Source organism: Mus caroli, chromosome 18, assembly GCF_900094665.2.
Source record: "Mus caroli chromosome 18, CAROLI_EIJ_v1.1, whole genome shotgun sequence".
NCBI classification, from domain to species: Eukaryota; Metazoa; Chordata; class Mammalia; order Rodentia; family Muridae; genus Mus; species Mus caroli.
The window spans coordinates 36,714,632-36,721,997 of NC_034587.1; the positions used below are offsets into that span (position 1 = coordinate 36,714,632).

General features: G+C 43.1%; 1 protein-coding gene across 2 annotated transcripts in view; it reads right to left on the reverse strand.

The window, feature by feature from the left end:
* Nr3c1 (nuclear receptor subfamily 3 group C member 1) overlaps nt 1-6,560 on the reverse strand; it is a 107,254-nt gene extending 100,694 nt beyond the window's left edge. Inside the window, exon 1 of one of the 2 annotated variants that reach the window (XM_029472046.1) lies at nt 6,303-6,560. The gene's annotated coding sequence lies outside the window, so the exon portion shown is untranslated. The remainder of the gene's footprint in view (nt 1-6,302) is intronic. The other variant, XM_029472041.1, reaches the window with a different exon arrangement.
* Between the last annotated feature and the right edge of the window lie 806 nt (nt 6,561-7,366).

Here is a 7,366-nt window from a genome sequence, read left to right on the forward strand (position 1 = left end):
CCCTTCCCTTCCCTTCCCTTCCCTTCCCCCATCTCTTTCTTTCTTTTTTCGAGACAGGGTTTCTCTGTGTAGCCCTGGCTGTCCTGGAACTCACTTTGAAGACCAGGCTGGCCTTGAACTCAGAAATCCACTTGCCTCTGCCTCCCAAGTGCTGGGATTAAAGGCGTGCGGCCACCACCATCCGGCTATACTCTCTTTCTTTAATTATGAACAGGACTTAGCTATAGTTTTGACTTAATAGTCTTAATTAATTAAAGGTTTAAACAAAGTAACTGCATAGATAGGTTTATACTGTGCTTGGTAATACAAATAATAATAAACACTAACCACCATGGTTGCTTTTAGTGTTTCTCTAAGGACTTTATGTTATAGATGAGAAAATAGACTACTCCCACTTGGCATCTGTATTTTTCATAAGGATCACTTGAGCAAAGTACAATGATATATATCTATATCTATCTATTTATGAAGTGCCATAATAAAGCCCCACCCACTAATTATAAAATAAATTAAAGAGAGAATTAGTAAGTTGGGTTTCTAACCTAGGGTGGAGTTGCTTGAATTTGGAGTATAAGTCTGGCAGAGAACAAGGATGCACAGATTGGGGTTCCTAGTCTGCTAAGCTGTGGATGAAAGTCTCAGCCATGGCAAGCTCCCCAAAATGACAAATATCACCTTGTGATGCCCCTGCAGACTGGTATCTCATGAACTTTAGGAGGGGACTCCACACAGGAAGGGACAAAAAATGGCCATGCGGTGAGTGAAAGCTGCAGGTTGGATCTCCAAGGCTGAGTTTTCGACACTGAGTCACACTCCTTTCTAAAATGCTTCTCAGACTTCTTCAGGTTCTAGGGGTAAAATTGAAGTAATGCTCTGATCCCACGATGCCTCCTGATTGGCTCCTGTCTGTCTGTCTGTCTTTCAACTTCATTGTGCAACCCTTGGCTTACCGTGCTCTCATCCAGGAGTTGGCAAACCACAGCCAAGATTTTTAAAGTTTTATTGGGACACAGCACACTCATACATTTATGCATCTCAGGTGGCTGCTTTCACACTGAAATGGCAGAGCTAGGCCATAGAGACAGAAACCATATGGCCCACAATGTGAGCACATGGTAATATTTAATGAAACCCAGGAAATGAGGTCTGGTTGAGGGTCCAAGAAGGAATGGCTTTGTTCATCAGCTAAGAATTTTGGCTGTAAAATAGAAGCGATGTTGGTATGTGTGTGTAAGGGTGTGTGTATGTATATATGTAGGTGTGTGTGTGTGTGTGTGTTTAGGGGTGTGTGCATTGAAACCCTCAATTCCCTAACCATCCTGACGATCATACTCCTATGACCATCAAAGTTGCTTGGAACACACTCCTTGTTCCAAGGGCTTGTGACTTTGGGGCACACATTTTGTCAAACACTGACTACTTTGATTTGGCAGTTTGGCTAAGGTGACTTCTGTGTCTTTGATGGCTCTTACACCTACATGCTGCAGACATTCTCCTACCACAGTTCTTAGAGAACATGCAATGGGAAGCCAATGACTCTCAGCCATCTGATGTACCCAATCCACTTCCTAATCATAAGGAATGGTAATGATTGCAGCCTGCACATGGTACTCCCACTGTCCTATCTAATGCTCACTGAGGAGGGAAGCACTTCTTATCTACATTATAGATGAGAAAACTAAGGAAAAGAGAAGTGATGTCATTTGTCCAAGATGTGTGGTCATAATAGTGAGGATAGTTCTAGGATTAAACAGTAGTTCTGATAACATAGCACTGATTAATTTGCCTAAGTAATGGATCTCCATCATATGGTTAAGCTAATGCCTCATCCTTGGTTGGAAGTTTATAGTTTATTAAATAGGTAAGAGAATCCTCATTCTCCAGACTAGTAAATTGAGGCATGAAAAGTTAAGAAATTTGCCAGTGTTATGGAAACATTACATTTGTGAGGCAGAAGACTATCAGGGGTTGTGTCTCTCTCCACTCTTCCTATTGCAAAACAGAGGTGAAATGGAGCCATAGGCAATTTCTTTGTAATGGAGCATCCATGATTCAGTGTTAAATCCTAGTACACTGTCTATCGTGGATGTTCTAGACTACACATGTATCATATCTGTCAATCACGCACAAAAGCTCTCTAAGAAAGACATTCTACTGAGAAATATGTCTTAAGGAAAGAAGAAGAAGTATAGCAATAATAAAATAATAATAATAAACATTGAAGAGAAACTCACCATTATCTCACTAAAGGGCAGTTAAGTCTATCTTATCCTTACAGAAAAATGATAAGTCTGTATATTTATCTGTATGTATGTACTTACATACGTACACACAATGAAGCCAATTTTCTTTTAGTTATGTCTGTGATTTTTACACTTTTATATTATGTTCTGTCTCCTACTCTGTGTTAATTTATAGTAAATAAATTTACAGAAAACTTAAAATTTTAACTATAGGAGGGAGAATGATGGTGGATTATTTTCCTCTACATTTGTCTTTACTTTTTAAAAACCTTCTCCTAATGTAACCTTAGCTCCCTCCTTCTTCTTATCTTCATCCTTCCTTCTTCACCCCCTTCATTCTTCTTCCTCCCCTGACCCCTCTGAGAAGGTCTCACTTTGTCACTCCGACTAATTTTGAAATCCCAAACTCAAGCAATCTTTCTCTTCTCAAGAATATGTTACCTCTCTAAGAAGAAAGCTTTCATGATGCGTGTTGCTATAGACTAAGGATCTGCAGCTTCTTCTACATCCCTAGGTTACAGCCCTAACTCATAATGGGATCAGAGGACAGTATCAGAGAGATATGTTGTTCAAGAGCCTGGTCTGTGGTGTAATAGCAGCCATCACAGGTTTAGACAAATGCTTTTAGAGCAAGATGTTGGTATACTATATGTTGGTGTCTGCATCAACAGTAAGGGCCTACTCAGGCTAGGTTTGAGCCTTTATATTCAACTACTAACAAGATGTCCCCACTTTTGACATAATTTAAATATTTATTTATTTATATATTATTATTTATTTGTGTGTATGAGAGAGAGGGACAGAGAGAGAGAGAGACAGAGAGAGACAGAGACAGAGAGAAACAGAAAGAGAGATCGGTCCAGTAGGACTTAGGACTCTCCAGAGAAAGACTGAAATGCTTTTCACTGGCAAATTGCAAATCATTGTCGGAAAACCCCGGGGTGCTCCCAAATGGAGGACTGATGGAAAGGAGCACGCCATGGAGCAGATACAAATGGGCAGTGCAATTCCAGTAAGAAAGGCTGACATCAGCCAACAGCAGGGTGACCGTCTCCAGGCTGAGACTAGAGCTTGTCTGGATTCGGCTATCCTGGGAGCACTTGAGAAAGGGTTGACTCCTCAGCCTTGAGAAAGGGTGTGTATGATTCGGAAGGATGATAGGTTATATGAAATAGTGGCACTGGGGTTCACACAGCTTTTCAGTGGGGTGCTTAGAGTGGCTTCCAGGAATGACACTTAGCTTTGAATAATAGATTAGCTGTCCCTGAGGTGGGGATGACAGCAGCAAGAACAGAACAGAGGAGGACTCTGGAGTCTGGCCACAGTCCATGGATAGAGATGGGAACATTTGAGGGAGGTCTGTGAGCTACCAAGGCACCTGAGATCGAGCACACCTGCCTCTCAAGGGCAGCACCATGGGCTCTGTCTCACGCTGCCTTGCAAGGAGGTGATGCGAGGCTCTAACACAGACATTCGGCAGGCATTCTGAATTCATCAGCTCAAGTCCTGCAGGACTTCCTGGTAGCAGTGACTCTATAGAAATGGGGACAGACTTCTAGTCCTGAGTGCTGTCTTAGTGGAAGCACATGAGCCTGGACCCGTGGATCCCTGCTTTGCTGAGGACACTCGTTGGAATTATTTCCAGCCACATCTTTAGCACCCCTGGGCATTTCCAGAAATACTTAAGGGAAAAGAATTTGTTAAAGGCTGGGGTGACACAGGGACACATATAACTGGTAAAGTGTGAGGTGTTCTGGAAGATATTATTTAAACAACTCTGGCCAGAGGTTATTAAAATCATATGATGCTTTTCTTTAAGTAATTTCACTTCTGTGGCTACTGGCTATAATGATTCCAAGGGTCTGCCTTGCAAGGATTTCATTTTTCTTAGAGTCAAGAAACACCCCAAGCTAGTGTTCACCATGTATGAAGGCACCTGCTCTGGGGCTCCTCCTCTCCATCTGCCGTTACTTGATTATGGCCTCTCATGCATATTTAGTCTTTCCTTTCTCCCATGTGAGCTAGAATGGCAGATGTGTGGTACATAAATTCACTAAAGATGACGAGCGACTGACAGTCGCTGGATTCAGTTTCTGTCGGAGGAGGAGGCCTTGGGTTCACTGTGCTTTAGTAGAAAGGCTAATTGTGAAAGGCCACTGAGGGGAGGCAAGGGAACTTCCTGGAATCTGTTAATAATATATGTCAAAGGCAGCACAAATGACTCAGGCCATTATTAATAAGCCTCAAGTCATTTGGCCTCAAGCTCATAGTCTCATTCAACACATCTTTTGGAGGGAGGCAGAGGGGAGCCATCAGTGCTGACATAGCAGACACATGGAAGATGGGAAATCCTCATGGGCCCAGATCTTAGATAGTAGCTGGTGAACCAGCAGCAAATATAGATGTCATCTTATCTTGTGTGTAAAGCCTTGACTGAGGAAGATGGGGCCTTTGTCTATAACAAATGTCCTGGGATAACAAATGTCCAACCATGGACTTAAAGATCAGCTAAATGGTCTGATTGGGAACTCTGTTTGCCTCCCTTCAACCCTCGCTCAGTCTCTTGGCTATCTGTCTTCACTCTCTCCATCACTGGACCTCTGCCATTTGATGGAGATGCGTGAGGATGCCATGAGATTCATAGAATCATGAAAAAATGATTTTTTAAAAAAGAAGTTTATTTATCAAAGGGATTTACCCAAACCAGCCCAAGCATACTTTGTAGACTCTCATATAATTATGATTTTTAATAAAATACTTGGGGCATTGGAGAGGGAAATTCTTATTTACGATGGGCCTAAGGAAGAGGAATGAATTACTACAAGTTCAAAAAGGAGGATCAATAAAATCCAGTCAACTGTAATTTCTATGAGCTAATCCAACTACAGGAACACATTTTGGGACATGCACATGTTTGACTGCATGCTGTTTTTCAGTTCCACGTTAATTAGCTCATAACTAGGAAGATCCATCTCAGATATCAGGAAGGTGGTTTGAACTGACATGAACAACAAAACAAAACAAAACAAACAGTCTACTACTCTGTGATTACATTTCACCATATATGACTAGTAATTTTTTCCCACCATTTTCCAATGCCATGAAGGTAGAAAGGGATAATGGAAACAAACTTTAGAACAAGTTGAAACAAAACAAAACAGCCCCAGTCCATCTCTCCTTCAGATGCCAGCCTCAGCTAGATAGCTCTTTTGCTGGCATGCTCATGTGCATACACTGAGCCTTGCCTCCAGCCAGAGAGATCCCAGGAGATCCTAAGTGGCCCTGGACATAAACACATCAGTGATACCCCACCTCTCCTGCTGCCACAGCCAGGGTTGTCCCTCTTCCAGCTCTCTCTTTGTCCCTGTATCTCATCTCTGCCCTGCATCTCTGCTTTAGTGCCTATGTTGCTGTTCTTCAAACTTTCATTGCCCCTGCCCATCTCACAGCCTGGCACTTGATGTTCTTTGGGGTTCCTTGACAACCACGCAGTCTGCTCCTTTATTTAGAGCTCTGCCCAATAGTTGCCTCCCTACACAAGGCACCTTTATTCCTTTCTAGTTCTCTGCTGTGTTTTGGTTTTGTTCAAGGTACTTTTCACACCTAACATGTGACACACACATACACACACACACACACATAAATACACATGGACACACACAGACTTACACAGAGACACAGACATACACACACAGAGACACACACACACACATACACACACACATACACACACACACATACACACACACATACATATACACCACACATACACATGCCTCATCAGTCCTTATTTTGTTTGCTGTTTTTATTGCCTATGGTATCACTCACTACATACTTGCTGAATAAATGAAACTGAGATATTCAGAGCGGCACATTTCCTTTTAGATAAGCCGACAAAAAAAAAAGTCTTCTTCACTTCTCAGTTTAAACTGTTCAGCGCGCATCAAAAATCTTGTGATAATTTTTTTTTCAGATGCTCTGACTTCTGTGTGACCCTCATTTAATTTTGTTGGAATCCACATTACCCAGCTTTAGAATGGGAATCAAAGTACCACTTACCTTCCTCCCAGACACTCTAACGAAGCAGGATCTGAAACATCTTCCTGGCTGAGAAGGCTGCAGATGATCAGGCTGCAATGGGAACCCCAGGAGGGTGGGAGCTGGGCTGCTCTCTTCTCCATTCTTGCGTAGAGTAGGCGCTCATGCACGATTTATCAGAGTTCATATCTGTGGGACCCACACTGCACCTGTCCCTGTACCAGTTGTCACGGAAGCCAGCCCCTCCACTAGCCTAACCGCTCTCAGAGCAAAGAACCAAATCTGGCTTCGATGTGACGCAGGCTGCTTTTTCTAGAAGAAGCTAGATTCGCACCGCGTTTGATGAGCAGGCTCCTACCGGCGCCTTCTTTCCTTTGCGTACAAAGCAGAGAATTTCACACAAGAGACCATTTCAGACCAGAGGATTCTGTTTCTTGAGTCTAACTTTGTTCAGAGACCCTGACTAATACAGTGACTCCTCTTTGGGGGTGAATTTCTTAGTTCTGCTCAGAGATACTGACTCAGCAGGTAGTCCCTAAGTCAGACCCAAATAGAAACCATCGCAAGAGGGTTAAAGGTAGGTGTTGCATCATGTGCAAGAGGGATCAGTAGAGCAGATAACACAAAGACATCCGCCCACCTCCCTTTTTCTTGTATTAGTCTTCTGTCCCACCCCCAGTGACTCCCCAGTGCTCTTCAGACTCATAGATATTTTAGGTCCTACTGGTCCTGAGAATACTGCTAACCCTCCAAGGTCTGACCATTTGGTATCAGAACATCTGTTTTCTCTTTCGTTCCACCGTTTAGAGAAGCTGTCATTTCCTCAGCAGAAGTGAGAGTAATCAGTGGCTACTCGTGGGGCTGTGCAGGCCCCAAAAAGAGCAAGAAGGAACCAAAACGGGGAGAGAGAGAGAGAGAGAGGGAGGGTGGGAGACACATGGGGGTTGGGGTGGGGAGGACCGAGAGGGAAAGGGAGGAGAGAAGAGTTAGCCCCACAACTCTGCCCACTTAATGGAAGGAAATGAAAATGACTTCAGACAGTTTTACCATTGATTATAATTTTTGTTCATCAAGCAGGTGCCAGT